Genomic DNA, 23,130 nt, shown 5'->3' on the forward strand with positions numbered 1-23,130 from the left:
GCTCCTAGTCATTCCAAACTGTGGGGAAATAATTTCAGTTATTTCAGGTATGAGCATATGGATTGCATAATTAAACTGCTGTGCCTACCTGATCTCAATAAAGGTGATGCTTGATTCATTTGTGAAATATTTATTAATATTCACTTGCAAGTCATTTGTTTGTCATGCACTTTTCTAGATATTCAGTGTAAAGCTGTGGACAAACAGTAGAGGTCCTTGCCCTCATGGAGCTTCCCTTCTACTGATGAAATAGATGAAAAATAAGGCTTTGTCTTCTCTTTGTCACATTTGCTGCAAAAATGAAAACCATTCTCAGCAATCAGTTGCTTGACAAAATGTCGACATCACTCAGAAGGGATGCACCATTACTGTGAAGGGCCCCAGAGGAACTCTGCAGATGGAATTCTGTCATATCAATGTAGAACTCAGTCTCCTTGGAAAGAAAGAGAAGAGGCTCTGAGGTGACAAATGTGGGGAAACAGAAAAGAACTGACTACTGTTTGCACTGTCTTATAGTCACCTATAGAACACCATCAAGGGTGTTACACTGGGCATCTGTTACAAGATGACGTCTGCGTGTGCGCACTTCCCCAGCAGTGTTGTTATTCAGAATGGTTCTCTTGTTGAAATCTGAAATTTCTTGGGAGAAAAACACAAAAATACGTCCGCAGGGTTTGGATCAGGCCAGATGTTGCTTGTTCAGTATCTCAGGCCCAGAAAGATAAGTTAATTCTTGAAGGAAATCTATCAAACTCAGCTGCTTTGATTCAGCAAGCCACAACAGTTAAAAACAAGGATATCAGAAAATTTGGGGATGGTATCTGTGTTACTGAAAAAGGAACAATTCAACAGGCTGACGAGTAAGATCTAAGTTGTCCAGCTACAGAAACAGCAAGATGCCTGATGATTTTTCAGATTTATTTGTGATGTTTTAAAGATGCAATAAAAGCTGGAGTGATTTGAGAAGGAAAAAAAAAAGCCATTGTCCTATATAATACATTAGCTAATGATGTCATGCAGTAAGATAAAGCAGAGAAGGGAGTGGCTGAGCGTCATGGATGGGTGTTGAAATTAAAGATCGTGTGGCCAGTGAGGGTGAGCAGAAACACAACGTCTGTGTAGGAAAATGTTGGAGAAAGTTAGCAGTAAGACATGCAGGTATCTGGGAATGGGGTGTTCGGGTAGAGGGAACAGCAAATACAAAGGCCTTAAACCCATCTGTAAGCCATTGTTGCTAAGAGGAGCCTATAGATGAAGATCATTCAGAGGAAAAAGTGATCATTGGCTTCTGCAGATTGAGGCCTACTGGGAGCAGCATAGAGATGGGAAATGGCAGAAGCTACTGAGTCCAACCTCTCTCATTTACTGACGGGAGCATTGACAGTCAGATCAGTTCTGTGGCTTGCTCAAGATCACAGGGCTGTTAAATAGCAAGTTTGATTCTGGACCCAGGTCCCCTGAACACCAGGCCTGGTGTTTGGTCATTCCTGCTGAATCAACATGGCGGTCATGTGGTCTCCATAGTAGAACAGTTTGATATTGCAATACAGTCGTGATGCTGACCATCCCAAGGAGATTCCCCAGCTTAAGGGCCAAATTCACAAGGCTGCCCTTGCTTCTGAGGCCAGCTACAAACTTGGGGGTCCCCAGGCCACTGGCACTTCTGTCCAACTGGCGATAAATTCAGGGTATCTTCAATCACCTCAGATTCGATAATTCACTAGAATAGCCCACAGAAAACAGGAAGGCATTATGCCTACAGTTACATTTTTGTTATAAAGGATACAAATCAGAACTAGCCAAATGAAAATACATACAGGGCAAGGTCTGAAAGGGTCTTGGACTCAGAACTTTCATGTGCTCTCCCTTTGGAATCAGGACACCTTGCCCTCCAGACACATCAATGTGGTCAGGAAGCTCCTCAGAGCCTTGGCTCCAAGTCCCTACCCTCTCATCACTTGGTTGGTCTTTCTAGCACCACTGGCCCCTCTCCTGCAGTGGGCCTGGGGCCCTCTGGAGCTGCTTCATTAACATAAACTCTGATGTGGTCCGAGGACCTACTGTGAATAACAAAGACATTCCTGTCTCTCAATTCCGAATTTAGAAACTCAGCTGCAGGAACCTGGGACAGAGACCAGACACATTCTTTATAATACAACAGACAGAAATACAAAAATAATTTGGCCTCTGAATCTTTCCACGCTGTAGCCGGCTCAGAGATAAGAAGGAAGCAGTAACTGATGGAAGAAACATCCTGACTCTGAGGGGGATATCCACAATCAAAGCTGAAGTTCATCTCTTTGTTAGAGGGGCATAAAGTCATGGTAAATGAAAATGTGTTTAGCTCATCTCTTTTGTCTGGGCCTCCTCTGGAGAACAGGGCATTGTAGATGGATTTAAATTGCTCAGGATAAAGTTGATGTCACCTACTCCTTGGCTTGAGGGTGTTGGCAATTCCCCTTTCATTACCTCATAGGTGAAGGAAGTCTTTGCTAATGAAGTTCTTTCTGGTGTCTCCTGGGCAGAGAGTGAATCTCATAACAAATATTTGTTCAGTTGCTTACTGTGTTTCCTCTATCAACTTCCATGATCCCTGTAGGATTTTTCAAGTTTAAACAAGCGTTCAACTAGTGTTTAATATCTAGTTAGAACAAAAAGCTACATAAACAGGCGGTTTGTATTGAAAAAGAAGAAAAACATTATAAATTTTACTCACTGAAAGCTACTGAACTGTTTTCCCTGCTCTTCTTCTACATCGACAGTAAAACTTTATTGCAAATTATAAAAAGAAGAAGAAAAACATTAGATGGAGTGAAGAAACATTCCTTGGTGTAGGGGGAGCTTAGTAATTTGTCACTTGCTATTTTTACTATAAAAAGGTATCGAAGGTTCACTTGGTGAACACAGTTTTTTTTGTTTTGTTTTGTTTTGTTTTTGGTATCTGTCATGTGCAGGGCACTGTGTGAGGCACCGGTCCCCAAACATGACCAGAACCCTGTTGCCCCTTTCAAGTCTCCTGCCAGATGATTATGATACGGTGTACATTGAGTGAGTGGAGTTCTTTCTTCTGTATCGTGCAAGTAGAGAAGAGGAGAGCTGAAAGGCCTCCAGGGAGCAGACATGCAAAGGTCAGAGAAAGTTTCCTGGAGGAGGTAGTGCCTGAACTAAGTATGAAAGGATGAGTAAGTGCTCTGCCTGCCGGAGTGTGGCCGATGCTAGGTGAGCAAAGGCCTTGGAGGGGAGATGGAACTGCAGTGGAGACTCAGAAACAATGCTGTGAACTAGAAACTGAGCTGTGAGAAATGACCTGGAAAGGTGACAAGTGATCACATCGTATGCTGCAGTAAGTAGATCTTGGACATCTTTTAGCCCAAGGGCAAGAAAGCACCATTCCGAACAAGGTGCTGTTCCATGAGAAGGCAAGCTCAACGAGGACATATTCGTTCGCTTTGGGACAGGGAGTAATGCTGCTGGGGGAAGGGTGGTGGGGTCAAGAATGGAGAAAGACTGTTGAATGAAATGGCTGTTGAAGGCAAGAAGGTCTGCAAAGGAGTAAAGTGCGGTAAGGAGAAATAACAAGCCCAAGGAATATGATGGGAATCTGCTAAGATTTAGTCCTGGGCTATCGCTGAATACTGTGCAGAATAGAAGTTGCTCAGTGACATGTATAGACCCCTGACACTATTCAAATACTTCCAGAATTAAGAAGGAAAGCGGAGTTCACTTTGATGAGTAAACATTGCCCCAATGATATATCCATCCATGGAAATGTGAGATTTGAGAGGTCAGAGATGTCACTTTCTTCATTTCATCTCATTATGGTGTCCTCGGAGCCTATGATGGTGGCTGGTACATAGGAGGCCCCCAATTAATTTTTGTTGAATGCACCAAATATGCAGAGACTAAGATGTATACCCTGATGAAACTGTGTGGAGGAAGAAGTAAATAACAGATATTATGTGTTTAATATGATAAGTGAATTTTAAAATCAACAAAATGGTAAGCTGAGCTGAGCTATCCTACAACTAGAGTTATGTTGGGGGAAAATGTCAGCAGTCATTTCCATATAACATAAGACAGAATTTATTTTTAGTTTAATTACACACAGTGATCTCATCTTTTATTGTAGATTTCTCTGGGGAATTAACATGTTGATGATCCCGAACCCTTGTGAAGCTCCTCTGGGAAGAGCTACTATCTTGGTCATGCCTTTATATTGGAGAAGTGGTACCCACCTCCGTTTTTATTGACTATTTAAGACAAAGGTTAGGTCAGATCACTGAAAGCTAATTTGCTTTGGAAACTTATGTTCAGCCAACAAGTCCAGTGTCCGGAAGGAAAATTAGACTAAAGGCTAAAAGATCCCACATGTAGGGAAGATTATTAATAAAAAATGAAAGTTGCTGCCTATAGGAATAATAATCACCCCTCGCTAAGCTCACTGCCCCTAACCACACAGGTAATCTATGAGTCTTTCTCTCCCTCTGAGTTCAGCCCCTTGAGCTAATGTCTTGGATGTTGTGTCTTTAGTATGTGTAATCTTTATTCTTCTGCTCAGTTGACTAAGAGATTCAAATCAGTGTCCAGTTAAGGGACCTATTTGCTTAAGTCTCAGAGGGGTCATCAATAAGTACTTGTTTGCGTGACTCCCTCCCTCCCTCACTTTCTTTCTTTCTTTTTTTTTTTTTTTTTTTAAGATTTTACTTATTTATTTGACACAGAGAGAGAGAGATCACAAGTAGGCAGAAAGAGAGGGGGAAGCGGGCTCTCTGCTCAGCAGGGAGCCCGATGAGGGACTCAATCCCAGGACCCTGAGATCATGACCTGAGCAGAAAGCAGAGGCTTAACCCACTGAGCCACCCAGGTGCCCCCCCCTTTCTTTAAGAGTGGGAGGGAGGGAGAGAGAGATGGGAGGTGGAGAGGGAGAGAGAGAATGTTAAGCAGGCTCCATGCCCAGAGCAGAGCCTGATGTGGGGCTTGATCTCACAACCCTGAGATCATGACCTGAGACAAAATCAAGAGTCAGATGCTTAACGGACTGAGCCATGCAAGTGGCTCTGAGTGAATCTCTTTAAAAGTTGAAGTATTTAAGCAGTTGCTGGATGATTCTGATGATTCATTTCCAGGGTGGGAATTAATTCTTAGAGTGGTAGAGTTTCCAATTCGGTCTCGTTCTCAAATGACTAGTGAAGTAAAAACAATTAAGATGGTTAGACTGATGGGGTGTATGTCTGCTGGTTTTGCTTTCATTGTTCCTGGATGGATAGAATCCTTGTGAGGCTCTCTTTGCGGTTGTAGATTTTAACAGAGATATATAATACTCCTCGTTCTTGGTTTCCACTGCCTTTACCAGATTTGCCTGTGGCTAAGAGCCTTTATGTTTTCACTTAGTCTTGCTGGGTTGTGGTTGAGAAGAATAGTTTTTTGATGTTTTCAGAGTGTAAGATATGAAAGGAAATATTAAATGACCTTTCTTTATCTATAAAAATACATATATTTTCTTTTCCAGTAATCTTCATAGTCAATGGATGTAATAATGTCTAGGTAGCAAACTATACAAATTCACTATTTTATTTAGTTATAAATAGCCTTCAGAATTTGGCATATAATCTATAGTTGATATTGGGGTCATGTAACAATTTAACAAAATATTAAAAAGAGTCTGAAAATTCCATGATGATTTAGCAGATTTAAGGAAGAAATTTGGGAGGTAGTGTTAGAAAACTCATGGAGTCTTCGTCACTGGTATTTTTTCTAATATTCTTTGATTTCTCATTTCTGGGATTGAATTCTCCCCCTCATTTTTCTGTGCCCTTTTATTTTAAAAAGGATGTGCATAATGGTTATACTCATTATTCTCGAAACCTGAGATAGTCTTCCTAAATTCAAAAAAGGAAATTATGACAATTACTTTTACTTACAGATTTACATAGTGCTTGGAGATTTTAGCATCTCTCCTAAAATATTAAAATCGATGACTACTCCCTATTACTCCCCTGGATTTCACTGTCAGTCTTCCTCTACAATAAGCCCTGGTTTTCCTCATCATTCTACTCATTGCTTAATCACCTGCCAGAGTGATGTTCTTTGTTATCCTTCTGAAAATTTCAAGGACATCAGGAACCTCCTAATTGTGCAATATTCATTCTTTTTTCTTGATGGAATCGTTGATGTTGATGGTCACCCCTCTGCAGTATTTCAACGTTCCCTTCGCCTCAAATCATCTCTGCGACATACTGTTTAGCACTTGTACTGCTTCTTCTTTCTCTTTCTCCGGTCCTTCAATTTAGCAGTATTTAAGGGTTCCTGATCCCTTGCTTTTTCCTTTGTTCCCTTTTCTGTTAAGAGACTTTAATTCTGTTCCCTCTACTTTCAATGTCCACTTGAAGGCAATGAATTCAGGAAACAACAGAACAGAACATAGCGTAGAGGGGGTTGGGGAAGGAACGATTCGCATTTTAGGAAGTCTTTTACCCTGTGCATGCTGGTGGTTGTGGTTTTTCCTAAGCTTCTGAGCTCTACCATTTGACAGAGCTGGGAGAAGATTCCACCTAGGTTCACTAGAGCTGCTCTGAATTAGCGTAGACTCTTAGAGCCAGGATAGATCTGACACATCCATCTTCCCTTTGTTTTACATCTGGGATTAGACCTGCTCCCTGGCAGAGAGCGAGTAGGGCCAAGAGCTCTCTGAATTACCTATTTGGTCAATACAGTATCTGGATAGAACTTCCCCTCCTTCTAGTACTTGTAGTAACTTCTAGTACTTCTAGTAACCTTCCTTCTAGGTTGAAAACAGAGGGACCCCTAGGTCTATAGCCCATGACATAACCATGCAGACTACAGGAAAGAAGCATCAAGCTGAAGGATCAGAGGAAGAGAGTACTTTTGAATACGACTTATTACAGGAAATGTCTACTATTTTGAATAACTTAGGTATCCTACGTTGGCTACAAAGAGGCAGAATCTCAATGAAAGAGCATAAAGCTCAGAGGAAATAATGCTTTGAGGCAAAAGAGAGCCTGGATGACCTGAGCAAAAGATGACAAGGGAGAAAAAAACAAATGATATGGAAGAATTAAAATTTGCTTTGGAGTATTTAAGGAACAGAATGGACATAAGGGAAAATACAGCCAATCACAAGTAGGATAACCTTACAATGGTCTTCTAGAACATGGAGAAAAAGTGCACTGAGATGAGAAAGGCAAATGAGCAGGTGACTGAAGGCAAGGACTGGGTTCAGAGGTCCACCCTACATTAGGATCTGGGAATACAAATGTGCGTAAGACAGGTTTCCTGTCCTCAGCGTCCTCACAAGCAAGTCAGGTAAATAGACCTAGGGGAGGCTTCCTGAAAGATGTATGATTTGAGTTGTTCTTAGAATGGATAATACTTGAACAGGCAAGTGTGAAGGAGGAAAAGCATCTAGGAGAGTGGCAGCTTGGGTAAAGGTAGAGAGGTAGGAGAGCATAGGGTATTCATTTATTGTTAAACAGTATCTTTCAAACATCTTCCATGTGTAACCCCCACTTGTGGTGAGAGCAATGAACAAGACAAAAAAGGTCTGGTCATCTGTGGAGTTTATATTCAAGAGGGAGGAAACCAAACAATGTACAAAGAAACAAATATATCAATAAGATAATTTCATATTGTGATACAGTCTATGAAGGAACCAAATCAGATTGATAAGGTAGAGCTTAACTCATCGTGGGACATAGGGTGGCTATGGAAAGCCTCTGCTCTCGGGTGGTAACATTTGAGCTGAGACAGGAATGCTGGGATGGAACCATCCATACAGAGAGTTGAAGAGCCTTCTAGAAGAAAGACATAGCAAATGCAAAGGCACTGGAGCAAGGCTTATTCAGGAAATGATGAATTTGATTAGAATTGTAGCTGGGTTGTTCTTATTTTCATACAAGGATTAGAAGAAGCATTTGGAAAGATTACTGGTCTTGAGAATTAGAATGAGTTTGATTCTGTTCTTAGATCTTCAGAACTTTGGGCAACTTATTTAACCTGTCTTGATCTCAGTTCTCTGCTCTGTGACATGAGGGGAATGGTCAGTAGCTGTATGTTTACATTTGGGTAAACATACCATCTACCCCTGGAGATACACAGTGGTGTGTCAGGTCAACCCCAAACCGCAGTATAGACACTTGGCAACTTTCTGGGCTATTAATTTCACTAAGAGTCGGGGGGAAATTATATATAAATAATATTATGCTCTAAAACACAAAATTTCCTTGCATTTTTAAGATTAAAATATCAAATGTCAAGGATACTTCATGTTTTTGACAGGCCACTCTCTTTCTGTCCTCATAATGAATTTCAGTGGAAAAGTTTAGAAAGCATTAATCTAGACACTGAACAATTCTGTTACCCACTATCCTTTTAGATGTTCTTCATCATTGGGTTATTTATTGTTAACCTCTTTTCCTCTATGACTGAATGAATAATCCAATGTAGATTGTTTCCTACGGCTTTTAAGGGAACTCCTTTCAACTCAGAGAAGGAACTTTAAAACCAAAGTATTTCTAAGAGTTCTGGAGGGCAATAAATATCAAGTTTGGAGAGAGGGAAAAGCATCTCATAAATTATTTGTTGTAAATATTGTTTTTACTTCACAACGATTTCATAGATGCTTCACTTCCCAACTGGGTCTTAGAAGACCCAGTCCTTATGATTGGAATTTACATTTAAAAATATCATGTATTCAAAAGCATATTTTCTTCTCTCATGGTTTGGGGTTCAACCAGTAGCTTCCAGAAGATCAATCGTTTCAGGATATTTTTAATTCTAAGTAGCAGATAACCCTGCTTAAACTGGCATAAGCTATAAGCAGAGATATTATCACACATAACCGGCAGCCAGAAGTTGAGTAGTCCCCCACTCTATCTTTCTAGGATCTCAGCTCTGCTCTCTTCCATGTGTCCCCTTTTTTCTCAAGCTGGCTTCCACCGCTGTCCCAAGACAATCACCAATAGCAGTTGTTCCTAATCGTGGTGAAAGAAAGGGCTTGTTCTCCAACCATAGACTGAAAATTCTTTCCTTCAGTCTGATTGGTTAACTTAGGTCATGTGATCACCCCTGAGCCATCAATACCAAGGCTAATGAGATGAGCATATAGGCTGTCTGGACTCAGCCTTGGATCTGGGGATCCTTTGAGGTCCCTTGAGAACAATGGCCGCCCTGAGAGGGCAAAACCCTGACCTAAGTTGTGGCTCCATTAGAGAAGAGGAAGGAGGAGGATAGAAACTGGGTGACGACCATTCCTGTAAGGTCGGAGTCTATAGAAATGGTTAAAGATCTTTTAGTGAGAACTTCTATTTGTTCTTGACTAGTAGCAGCCAAGTTCTAAGGAGCCGCTTTCCTTCTTGTGATCAGAAAAAGAACAGGACTGAAATGTTTCATTTAGAAAATATTTACTGGGTTTGTACTGTGCTTCAAGAACTGAAATCCATAAGGTAGTCACGTAACACTTAATAATAGTGACAGGAATGGCTAAGAGCACAGGGACATGTCTTATTGATCTTATTTGCCTTTAATCAGTATCTGCTCTGTGATAAGCTCTGTGAGAGTGGGAACTTTCCTACTGCTTTTCTCCCTGTGCTCTCCAACCCCTAACATGATGCTTGACACACACTGAACATGCTGCACATATTTATTGAAATAATGTTTATCGGAGCCAAAATCATTAGTGATTTCTGAAAGGATAGTGGAATAATAGAGCATGTACAACAGAAGCTCAGTCACATGCTTGAAGGGATGGAAGATTCTGTAAGGTAAGAAGTCTGAGGAGGGAAATTAATTCTTTCCCCCTTGGAGGGTGTTAGCATGTAATGGAGGGCTTCGGATGCCAGAGAAGCTCTGAGACGTTGACACAATGGAACAAGTTGGGTGATGTCTATGAGGAAGGAAGCTTTCTACTTGACAGGACTATTTAGCACAACACCTTACACATAGTTCATACCCAATAAGTAAATAATGAATGAAAGAATGGTGAGCTTTCTAATTAGATTTGGGAAAATATTATGATTAGATTAAATAGTTCATATCCAACTGTGCCTTCCTGCATTTATTTTTTTCTTTGCTTTTAGTGGTGTGATTTGTAGTAATATTAGCTTTGTAATTTTAATGGAGCGCTGTATTTCTGACGGAAATGGTAGCTCAGTGAAATGTGCTTTGACTTGGTATTCCACATCAAACAAAAGTTTGATTATTTGGAGCACAGGTGCATAGATTTTCCACCCAACCAAATTGCCTTCTTAGGGTCTGACAGCAAATAACCTCAGGGCCTACCCCCCAAGGATGCAAACTGATGTCTGAAGTCGTGAAGGATAGTTTGCTGGCATGTTTGGAAAAGACTGGAAAGGCCATCTAATTCAGATGTCCCATTTTGTAGATGGAAAACCTGAGCTCAGCCAAGCAGGGTGATGACCTGCTATTTCAGGGCTGGGTCAGTGGTAGAGGCAGAAATGGAACTCGGATTTCTCAGCCGAACTGCTCGAGTTTGGCCGAGAGAGGAACTAAGGGGTAATTGAGAGCAGCAGGCTTATTTTTGAATGTTTGATTTTTTGCAGTAGCTGGCTTCGAGCTATGGGGGTCTTGCAAGTCCTGAATAGAACTTTCTTTTGCTAATGGACCATTTGGAATAGGATAAAAAAAAAATTAAAGTAACAGTCTCCTTAGGTGGTGGAGAACATTATTACATGTAAAAGACTGCAGTTATTATCAGAGGAACTGGTAACATTGACTGTGAAACACTGAGAAATTTCAACAAAAACTCCTGTGACTCCTTCTGAAGAACATTGCGAGGTAATGACTTTGCTAACATTGAGAAAGGAGCCATTCCTTTGAGAATGCTGTTTTCCTTTCCATGTATGAGGAGAATTTGTCAATTCGCACCTTCTCATTATTCTTATATTAACATGTCTAATAAACTTAGCCTATTAATTTATCGTAATTCATACTTTCACGCTATTTCTCCTTATCATTCAGAAAATTTCTTGTAACAGATTTGACTGCAATGTGTATGGTGTCTAGGATATCTTCCGGGTTTAGAAATCCTGACATTCCGTATTTTCCGCCGTCTGACTTCAGACAAATGAAAACAGACTGTGCGTTCATTCACTCTTCTGTATAATGTAAGAGGGGTATTGTACTATGCTTCTCATACTTGAGAATGTATTTTTTACTTCCTTTTGTCTTTTTTTTTTTAAGATTTTATTTATTCATTTGAGAGGGAGGGAGAGAGAGAGAGACAGAGGGAGAGCAAGCCAGGAAACCAGAGCAGGGGGGAAGGGAGAAGCAGACTCCCTGCTGAGCAGGGAGCCTGGGAGCATGATCTGAGCCCACGGCAGGCGCGCAGGCGCGTAACTGACTGAGCCACCCAGGCGCCTCTCCTTTTGTCTTTTTCAACAGACTTTTTATGTTCTGGTTATCCCTGCTGGCCTGACTCAAGAAAGGTTTGGGTCGTTTGCTTGCTGCTTGGTCATCTGCGCTAACCCCGTCTCATTATTACGCCTGCATCCCGTTTCACTTGTAGGCATCAGTGTGTATGCAGAGATCTTTACTTAGCTATTAAAAAAAATATCTCTGACTTGGATATTTAAAAATTCTTTTGGCATTGTTTCTTTCTTTTTTTTTTTTTTTTAAAGATTTTATTTATTTATTTGACAGACAGAGATCACAAGTAGGCAGAAAGACAGGCAGAGAGAGAGGAAGGGAAGCAGGCTCCCTGCTGAACAGAGAGCCCGATGCTGGACTCAATCCCAGGACCCTGAGATCATGACCTGAGCCGAAGGCAGCGGCTTAACCCACTGAGCCACCCAGGCGCCCCTTGGCATTGTTTCTTGAACTCATCTCTTAGTCCTGTGGGCTTAATTCCTTATTTCCTCTTCCTATGAGTCTCATCTGCCCCATTCTGCCCCAAATCTCAACTGCCCAAAATCTGTTAGAAAAGCAAGAGTCTCATCATTTCTTTTAAAGTACAATGTCACTAATAACATAATTATTTTCATATTTTGAATGAAAATATTTCTTATCTTGCCATATTAATTTTTATCTGGTTACTCGTATGAACTAAGCTTCTGTTTTGTGATGCTGCCCAATGTTCTCTCAATGAGTTGGTCCAATACAAGATCACTGTTCAAATCAGCCCAATTCTTTTCATAGCAAGTGTTTTGTGTGTATGTGTGTGTATTTTGCCCAGAGAAGAGAAAAGGAATTCAGAGAATGTGATCCACTTTGTCTGCTGATGGTGCAACTCTGGGTATGTTATCTCTACCTGCAACATGGGCTCAATTTACTTTTCAGAGATTTTCACTAGATTTTAAATGGAATTTGTTTAATGAATAGCGCATTCAGCAAAAATATGTTATGTGCCTGCTGTGTGTCAGGCTCTTTGTGTTGTGGTGACTGTGACATACCTGGGGTAGACTTAATTACATTAAGAACTAGCAATGTTTCTCCATGTCTTCTACGTTCCTGGCATTGTGTTAAAGTATGTTAAATGTTTATCTCATTTAATTAACTTTCAAAAGCTCATGAGTTGCAGATACAGTAATTATTCCCATTTTCTAGATAAGGAATTGAAACCTAGGGTCAGGGATCTGCCCAATGTTTCTCAGCAAGTAGCTGAGATTCCAGCCAGGTCTTTCTGAATCCAGACCTGAGCTTTTAACCTCTATGGACTCACAAAAATGCAAGGAGGGTTGAGGATTTGATAGAGGGAACAGTGATGGCCTTTACCCGATGATTTCTACTTTTTTCCCTGAAGTATCTTAAAAAGTAAGATCTGCTGAGTATTGAGTAGTGTGAGGAAGAAGATAGGGGTTTGTGGAGAGCTGGGGAGATTTGGCAGAACTCTCATTGAGTAGGAGGGTTAGGGGATGGTGGACACTGAGCTGGAGTAGTAGGCATTCCCCAGGAGTCAGCTGATGCTGTGGCCCATGAATTAGTGGTACAATCAATGTGGCAAATAATGTACCGTGTTGCAAGACACATTTTTAAAAAGGGAGTCAAACAACCTAATAATTATTTGTATCAGTTAGGGTTCATTTCAGCTGCTAGTAATAGAAATCTGAAATTCTCTAGGCATTTAAGACACAGGTTCATTTTTCTTTCTTGCAAAATAAATCTTAAGGTAGGTAGTGAAGGGCTTGTATGATATCTATACAGTCATCAGTGGCTCAGCTGTTTCTTTTGCACCACTCTTCCCAGGCCAGGCTTTCTATCTCATCTTCACAAAATAACTGCTGGAGTTCCGGCCATCATGCCCATATTCGAGATGGGAGAAGGACAAAGGCTGTCAGCTGAGTCAGATCCTTTGTAGCATTCTCCCAGAAGCCTGTCAATGACTTGTGCTCAAATCTTTAGATACTCTTAAATGCCGGGGAGTCTGGAAATTACAGTGTTTATTTATTTATTTATTTTGTTGTTGTTGTTCATTTGTTTGTTTTAAGCCCAGGCACATAGCTGCCTATACAGTATAGGGACCTGCTTTTAAAGAAAAAATAAAACTGGATATTGAATAGACAATTCAGTCTCTGCAATACCTTTCTATACGCTTCTGTTGTACCCTTATATTTGGAAATCTAAGATGAAAATTAGACATCAGATGAGTATGTTGTGGAATTCTCTCCCAAGGTTAGAATGTAAATAACCACCATTGTTTTATACTTTAAGATGACTTAAGAACATGGAAAACATGATTTTAAAGGGGGGAAGGCAAAAAAAAAATGACACTTCCTCCTTCTTCCCCCCCCGCCGCCCCGGGGCAAGGCTTGCATCATGTAAATTGTTTTGGAGTTGCTGGTGTGTTCTCGAGGCAGGAAGTTGGATATATTAAAAAAGTGTTTACTGCTGATTGTTCTGTGTATTTATTAATTGGTTTTCTTCATTCTTTCCCAAAGAGATTCACAGTAGTTGGTTCTTCTTATAAACAGTTGGTTTCTAAGTGAAATATAAATCAGCTACATCCTCTTTAAAAAGATAAAGTCGAAGGAACACTTTTGAAACAAACACGATTTGTTTCATCTTAATAACTTTCTGTATTTCTGTTCTTGGGAGCAGCAGAGCTTTTTCCTAATTCTCTTTCCTTTCGGATGGTAAGCAAGTGGAGAAATTAGCTGGAGCTATTTGATGGTAACAAAGTGAAGTGATTCAAGATGGCCTGAAATTATAAGGATCTGGAGAAGAGGAAATTTCAGAGCTTAGCAAAAGATAATACCTTCAAATCTATAGAATTGATTTCTTTCAACATTTAAGTGTCTCCAGATCAAGCTTCCAGTTTCCAGGTGGTTTTAAACAGATTCAGATTAATGATTTGTGTTTTCAGTTCTGGTTCTTTGCTGGTTGATGTTTGCCTCAGTGTCTTGCCCCCAGAGTACAAATGAGTGAGGGCACAAATGAGGTACCTGTAAGGGTCCACAGTGTGCTGGGCTGATTAGCCGGGGTCTGCAGCACAGGGATGGGAGGGGATAGTGGGTGGGAAAGGTGAGTTCAGCTGGGAATTAGAAATAAAGAGCAGGGTGAAGGAATCGTTCAGGAGGCTGGTTGGAAGGTAGCTCAGATGCCTTCAGGTGATCCAGATGGTTGTTTCTGTTATTATGTATTGATAAGTCAGTACTTAGGAGCCAGGAGCACTCTCCTTTCTCAGGACCTTGTGTGGAATTTGCATGGGGCTTTAAGCAGTTGACACATCCTGGGTTTATGAAGAAGAGTTTCCTTGGATATTTCATTTGTGTTTCAGGATGGCATATCAGGTCAGAGGCTATCACAGCATTTTCTTTGCTGTTATAAACAGTTGTCTGAGCTGAAAGGCTTCTGAGCACATCTATTATTTCCCTCTAGGTGGGAAGTGATGTCTCATGATGAGTAACAAAGGTTCACGTATCACCTGTCTTTACCGGTAACATCAGGGCCTCTCATTTCCTAGGAGTGCAACTTTAATTTCCTGTCATCTGGATACCTGTATTCAGAGGGTGGGTTGTCCCATCCCAAGTGAAAGGGAGTGACAGGAGGCATTCTTTCCTCATGTTACAGTTTGCCAGAAAGGTACTCAGAAGTCCTTTTATGCCTTATTCCAAATGAATGGATTTCACTGTGGCACTTTCATTATTTGGTGGTGAGATAGGGGTGCTGGGGAGGTAGAGACTTGTTACATTCAAAATCAGTGGGACTCTTAGCAGGCCAGCAGATAAGGTCTTCATGGTATGGTGATAAGGTGTGAAGAGGAGTTGAATGGATCAGAATGTCCAGAAGTTAATGCTTAAATAAAAGAAGAGGAAGAAGTTGAATAGAGATCCTCCAAAGTTATGAAATTCTAAGGAAAGCATTTTGTGGTCTGGGCCTGATAAAGGCTCATCATGTCTACTAGTAACTAAAATATGTATGAATTGCATAACTTCTTTTTTTTTTTTCTGGAATCATGGACATATGACTAGGAGTGGTAGGTGCTAGGGAGGTGATTCTGAACTAGACTCTAAAATGTCTTTCTAGTCCCTGTGTTTCTTCCATCATTTCCCTGATGATACTTTCTACTCTGGACAACTTTTCTTGGTACCTCTGAGAGTCACTGGGTAGTGCTGAGTGCTCATTTGAGCTTTGGGGACACAGATGTAATATGTGCTTTGTCATTGCGAGTGTGGCTTTTTGTTGTTTGTTTGAACTACATTCAGGTGCTTGGGGAAGATAGAGAGAAGGCACATGTTTGGGCAAAATCAAGTGGTCACTGCTATTGAGAAAGAAGGATAGAATGAGTGCAAAGGAGTGGTTGCAGAAGTAGCTGTGAGACATGAAGCTGAGTAAGCAGGAGGTTGAAGGTAGGATGGAGGCGAAAAGTAAGGCTTGACATATTCCGTGAGTGTAGTTGGGAGAGAATGCTGCCCAACAATGCGGGGCAAGTGAGATTTTAATATTTAGTACAAGTTAGTCAAACTCTGACATTTTTCATAGTTTGTCTTTTTTCTTGCCTTATCCTAATTATTGATAACCTTTAAGGGTTTTATGATTCAAATTGATTTATAATTACCACAATTAGAGAATCAACAACCTCTTCTTTCTATAAATGTTCTTGATATACCTATAAAATATCATCTCCTTTGCTAGCTTTTCTAGTATTTCTAGGTAATCTGCATTTCTTGATCAACTTATGTATTATATTCAGTATGCAGATAAATATTCCCACCTAGAAGTATTTTAGCTTCACCAAGGTAAAAACTTAATTAAGGTAAAGTTTTTGTATGTAAGACCTAAAAAAGAATCTGTAATATCTTCTTCTTCTTTTGTTTTTAAGATTTTATTTATTTATTTGACAGAGAGACAGAGAGCACAAGTAGGCAGAGCGGCAGGCAGAGGGAGAGGGGGAAGCAGGCTCCCCACTGAGCAGAGAGCCCAATGTGGGACTCAATCCCAGGACTCTGGGATCATGACTTGAGCCAAAGGCAGAGGCTTAATCGACTGAGCCACCCAGATGCCTGATATCTTCTTAACACATTGACAGCTCTTTTGTTTATTCACATGTCTACTGTATTATTTTAGTGGACAGGCGAGTCAACATTATACACTGTGACACACATATCTGGCTTACTTCACTTCCTGTCTCTCATTGGAATGGATAATTGAGGTAAATATTTGGGCACAGTTCAAGCCCAAAACCAAATTCTTGCTTTATTTCACTGGTGTCATTGAGGTGCCTCCATTTATATCATTAGGAAACAGACAACAGTCTATTATGTAAGCTAAAATAAAAGAATGATGTAATGTTAAGTGCAAACAAGTTCCTGTGTAGTCTGGAAAAGAAAAAAGGAATTGCAGAGAAAAAATTTATAATTTTTCTCCAGTACTGCCCAGAGGGCAAGTGTTCTGATTGTTAATGAGTCATCTTGCTCTTTATCCAAAAGTATCCCCAAGGTAGAGAAGGGTAGCTCATTGAACTACACCATTCGGATTCCCTAAGGAGTATCACAATCTTTGCTCTCTTCTGTTGTCACCAAGCCAGCTGCCAGCTGCTAAGTTTGCTTCCATGTGAACATCCTTCCTCCTGCTACCCCAGCTCTCAGCCCCCAGGAAGGACACATTCCATACAGACATGTCCCTAGTTCTTGAGTCAAATAAAATCTTCCACTTAAAGAATTAATAATTTAGATTTAAATAGGTTTCTTTTTCTTTAGATTATTGTGAATCCATTATATCTGTTACAGCCTTGGAGAACCAAATAAAACGATTTTTCTGAAACTGCAGAAAAGTCAGCTGCTAAATTTTGGTGATGACAAAGGCGCTGCCCGCTGTGAGCCTGCAGCTCCTGGTCTTACCTGTTTCCAAACCATCCATGATGGATGTTCAGTATCGTGCGTTATTTTTTCATACATGTTTTAAGGTTATTCCGAAAACCTTGAAGAAAATTTAAATTAGATTCTGTGACATTTGTTTTAATTTATTCATGTATTCTTACTTTTCATTTTACATTTTTATAAAACATCTTTACCTTGTAGCATTAATGATATTCTGGGAATTTGGAAGAGAAATTGCCAAATGAAGGCTGATATTTGAACTGAGGCTTAACATTTTCTTTTAGTTTATCTTGGTGATAGACTCTTTTATTGGGAAATTTGCAACTCTTACAAAATATGATAAAGAAAGGATCATTTTTCTGAATAAGAGAACTTATTCCTGTTGATGAGGTTTTTCTGAATAATTTAGAATTTAATTGTTGTTTGGAAACATATTAACCCTCGAAACCCCTGAACTTTGAGAGAATTCAGGGAAAGTACAGAATAAAAGGGAGTACATTTGGCAATATCACTTGATTGATGTGACGGCTAATTTTATTTGACTGGGCCATGGGGTGCCCAGGGATTTGGCCAAGTATTATTCTGGATGTTTCTGTGAGGATGTTTTGGATGAGATTAACATTTAAATCGAAGTAAAGCAGGTTGCCTTTCCTGTTGTGGGTGGGCCTCAGTCAAATAACTTGAAGACCTGAATAGAACAAAAAGGCTTCCTCCAAAGAGAAAGAGGGAGCCCTTTGCACTTGACTGCCCCCCCCTTTTTGAGAGAGAGTGCGCTCATGGGCAGAGTTGAAGGGGTGGGACAGAAGGAGAGCAAGAGAGAGAATCTTAAGTAGGCACTGTGCCCTGCACAGAGCCAGACACGGGCTTAATCTGACAACCCTAAGATTATGATCTGAGCTGAAATCAAGAGTCAGATGCTTAACCAACTGAGCCACCCAGGCACTTTCCACTTGTCTGCCTTTGAAGTGGGACATCAACTTTTTCCTGCCTTGGACGCAAACAGAAACTTCAGCTATCAGGTCTTGAGCCTGCTGGCCTTTGGACTGGAACTATACCATCAGCTCTACTGGTTCTCAGGCCTTTGGACTTGGACTAGAACTATACCATTGGCTCTCCTGGGTTTCGGCTTTCCCAACCCACCCTGCAGATCTTGGGAATTGTCAGCTTCCATATTTGTGTGCCCTACTTCCTTATAATAAATATTTTTCTCTTGGGACTTCTGGGGGAGATGGCAGAGTAGGAGGACCCTGAGCTCACTTTGTCCCACTGATGCAACCTGGTAACATCCACATCAGTGTAAATAGCCTAGAAAATGACCTGAAGACTGGCAGAACAGACTCCACAGCTAAATATAGAGAAGAGGCCCTACTGAAGAGGGCGGGAAGGGCAGAAATGTGGCTGGGAGCCAAATGGATCTGCAGGAGTAACCTTGGGAGGGAAGGACCAGCTGGCATCCTCTAGATGAAATAAATAAAACGCGCAGTGATGGAAAGTCCAAAAAAAGAAAAAGAAAGAAAGAAAGAAAAGAAAATGGAGAGGGGAGAGGAAGAGATCACACCCCAGGCACACGGGACCCACACAGGAAAGATGAATCCCCATAACATTTAGCTTTGAAAACCACTGGGGCCTAATAATCAGTGGGGCTTAACACCTGGAACTTTAAAAATCAGAGGGCTGGGCTCTGGGAGAACCCAGAGGGTGAGTCCTTGCCTTTGAAGAGATAGCACAATAAACAGTGAGATACAACATAGAAGCAGCAGTTTGAAAAACACCTGGGGTATATGGGAAGGAGATTTATACACTAATCTCAGAGCATGTGCTGGAGGGGCAGGGATCTTTGAGACACCTCTCCAAGAACAAAAATGCTGGCAGGTACCGCTTCCCTCCCCTGACCCCAGCCTAGATACATGGACACCTGTGGGAACCAACTCAGCACTAAGACTCTACCCAATTCATTAACAGCAAGCCCTTCCCTCAAGCACTTCTGTGGATTTGCTCCCTCCAACCTGGCCAGCCTCAACAAGAGTTTTCCCAGGCATGGCTACAGGTCCCCTATCAAAGTGGACTGGCATGGACCTTACTGGCACCCTGGCCCCACATTCTATGGACCTGCCCCCTCCAATATGGCCTTGGCTAGAGCCCATCCAAAGCAATGCCACTAGCCTGGCAGTGTGCAAGCAGCCCCAACAAGGGCCAGTACCACTCCAAAGGGACTCCTGCTCTGGAGAGAGGGGAAGATGCTCCTATAGACCAATCCGGCTGCGGCTCCAGCAGTGGACTAAGGGCAGACATTGGGTCTGACTGCAGAGGCTGCCCACAGATGAAAGCTTCTCAGGAGACAACCCAGGAAAAGCACTCTGCAGTTCAGTGCTACTGTATCCCTGACAAACACTTGTTTTGACTCAGCTCAAGTCCAAGGTTGGCCCGAACTGACCCACTAACAACATAGGGACCAAACCCTATCCACAGTAGGTAAAAAGAAGCACTGCAGATGACTGGACAGAAGGCAAACATGACTGAGCAATAGTAGTAGGTCATAGGCAACATACATAGGTAACACCCCTGAAGGTGAACAGGGGATATTGCATTGCAGGGCACTATAGGACTTCTTCTTCAGAAGGCCACTCCTTTTAAGAGCAGGAGATGTAGCTGACTTTCCTAACACATAGAAACAGACACAGAGAGTGAGACAAAATGAGGAGTCAGATGAATATGTCCCAAATGAAAGAACGGGATAAAATCACAGCAAGAGAGCTAAATGAAATGGAGATAAGTAATATGCCCTATAGAGAATTTAAAGTAATGATCAGAAAGATACTCACTGGACTTCAGAAAAGGATAACCTCAGTGAGACATCAACGAGGAGACAGAAAACATAAAAAAGAACCAATTAGAGATGAAGACCTCAGTAACTGAAATTTAAAATACACTAGATGGGAATAAATAGTAGACTAGAGGAAGCAGAAGAATAGATCAGTGATCTGGAAGACAGAGTAGTGTAAAGCAATCAAACTGAACAGGAGAGAGAGATGATAATAATAGTAATAATAATAATAATAATGATGGGTGAAAATAAGCTAAGGGAACTCAGCAACACTATCAAATGTAAGAACATTCATGTTATAAGGATGCCAGGAGAAGAGAAAGAAAATGCAGAACATTTATTTGAAGAAATAATGGCTGAAAAGTTTTTGAAGCTTGATAGGAGACAGAAATCCATATCCAGAAGGCACAGAGAACCCCTAGTAAAATCAACAAAAGTAGATCTATATCAAGACACATAGTAATTAAAATGCAAAAATATAGTGATAAAGAGGATTTTAAAAGCAGCAAGAGAAAACCGTTATATACAAGGAAACCCGATAATGGTATCAGCTGATTTTTCAGCAGAAACTTTGCAGGTAGAAGAGAGTGGCATGATATATTCAAAGTGCTGAAAGAAAAAAACCTATAGTGAGGAATATTCTATCCAGCTAAGGCTGTCTTTCAGAATAGGAGAGATAAAGAGTTTCCTGAGAAACAAAAGTTAAAGAAATACATGACCACTATACCAGCCCTACAAGAAATCTTAAAGGGAATTTTTGAGTGCAAAGAAAAGACCATAAGTAGGAGTAAGAAAAGTAGGAAGCACAAAAGCAGTAAAATTAAGTATATCTATAAAAATCAGCCAAGGGATTCACAAAATAAAAGGATGTAAAAAATGACACCATATATTTAAAACATGATAGGGGAGAGGAGTAAGGAATGAGTTCAAACTTAAGTGACTGTAAACTTAATATAGACTGTTCTGTGTATAAGATGTATAAGTAAACCTGATGGTAACCACAAATTAAACACTGGTAATAGATATGCAAAAAATAGAGAAAGGAATAAAGTATATCACTAAAGAAAGCCAGGAAGTAATGATTTAAGAGAGCAGGTGAAGAAAGGAATAGAGAAGAACTGCAAAAACAGCCACAAAACAAGTAACAAAATGGCAATAAGTACTTATCAATCAGTAATTACTTTCAGTGTCAATGGGCTAAATGCTCCAATCAAAAGACAGGGTGATGCAGTGGATAAAAAAGCAAGACCTATGCTACCTACAGCTGTCTCATTTCAGACCTAAAGACACATGCAGATTGAAAATGAAGGGATGGAATAGCATTTCTCATGCAAATAGAAGGGGAAAAAAAAAAAGGCTGGGTGGCCATTGTTATATTGGATGAAATAGACTTTGAAACAAAGACTGTAACAAGAGACAAGGAAAGACACTATACAATCATAAACGGACCAAGCCAGCAGGAAGATAAAACAATTATAAATATTTATGTACCCAAGATGGGAACACCCAAATACATAAAGTAGCTAATAACAAAGGAAGTACTTAATAGTAATATAATAGTAGGGAATGTTAACATTCTGCTTAGATCAATGGGTAGATCATCCAAACAGAAAATCACTAAGTAAACAGTGACTTTGAATGACACATTGGACTAGATGGATCTAAGACATATATTCAGAAAATTCCATCATAAAACAGAAGAATACACATTCCTTTCAAATGCACTTGGAACATTTTCCAGAATAGATCACATGTTGGCCACAAAACAAGTCTCAACAAATTCAGAAAGTTTGAGGTTATACCGTGCATCTTTTCTGACCACAATTCTATGAAACCAGAAATCAACCAGTAGAAAAATTTGGAAAGAGCACAAGTACATGGAAATTAAGTAACATGCTACTAAACAATGAGTAGGTCAACCAAGAAATCAAAGAGGAAATAAAAAATACTGGGAGACAAATGAAAATGAAAACACAATAGTCCACGATCTCTGGGTTACAGTAAAAGCTGTTTTAGGATGGAAGTTTATAGTAATACAGGTGTACTTCAAGAAGCGAGAAAAATCTCAAGTAAACAATGTATCCTTATACCTAAAGGAGCTAGAAGAAGAATAACCCTCTCCCTCCAGACCAGTAGAAGGAAGGGAATGATGAAGATTAAAGCGGAAATAAATGAAACTGGGGCACCTGGGTGGCTCAGTTATTATGTGTCTGCCTTTAGCTCAGGTCATGATCCCAGGTTTCTGGGATCGAGCCCTGCATTGGGCTCTCTGCTCAATGAGAAGCCTGCTTCTCCCTCTCCCACCCCCCCTGCTTGTGTTCCCTCTCTTGCTGTGTCTCTCTCTGAGATACACATAAAGATAAATAAGATCTTTTAAAAAAAAATAAATGAAACTAAGAAAACAGTAGAACAGATGAATGAAACCAGGAGCTGGTTCTTTGAAAAGATCAACAAAATTGGTAGCTCTTTAGCCAGACTCATCCAAAAAACAGAGAAAGAAAGAAAGAGAGAGGACTCAAATAGACAAAACCAGAAATGAAAGAAGGGAGTAAACAACCAACACCAAAGACTATGGACTATGAGAATATTAGGAAAGGACTATGAGAATACATACAAAGACTATGAGAGTATTAGGAAAAATTACATGCCAACATATTGGATAACCTAAAAGAAATGAATAAATTCTGGGAAACATATAACCTCCCAAAACTGAATTAAGAAGAAATAGAAAATTTGAACAGACCAGTTACCAGCAGTGAAATTGAATCAGTAATCGAAAAACTTCCAACAGTGGTGCCTGGCTCAGTGGGTTAAGCCTCTGCCTTCGGCTCAGGTCATGATCTCAGGGTCCTGGGATCAAGCCCTGCATCGGGCTCTCTGCTTGGCAGGGAGCCTGCCTCTCCCCCCCCACACCCCTGCCTCCCTCTCTGTCTACTTGTGATCTCTCTCTCCCTGTCAAATAAATAAATAAAATCTTTTAAAACAAACAAACAAACAAAACTCCCAACAACCAAA

General features: G+C 40.5%; 1 pseudogene; it reads left to right on the plus strand.

Moving 5' to 3' along the window:
- Window positions 1-299: 299 nt before the first annotated feature.
- On the plus strand, window positions 300-864 carry LOC111142309 (annotated as a pseudogene).
- The last annotated feature ends 22,266 nt before the right edge of the window (window positions 865-23,130 follow it).

This window comes from Enhydra lutris, unplaced genomic scaffold (assembly GCF_002288905.1).
Source record: "Enhydra lutris kenyoni isolate GAN:26980312 unplaced genomic scaffold, ASM228890v2 scaffoldscaffold7, whole genome shotgun sequence".
Lineage (NCBI taxonomy): Eukaryota > Metazoa > Chordata > Mammalia > Carnivora > Mustelidae > Enhydra > Enhydra lutris.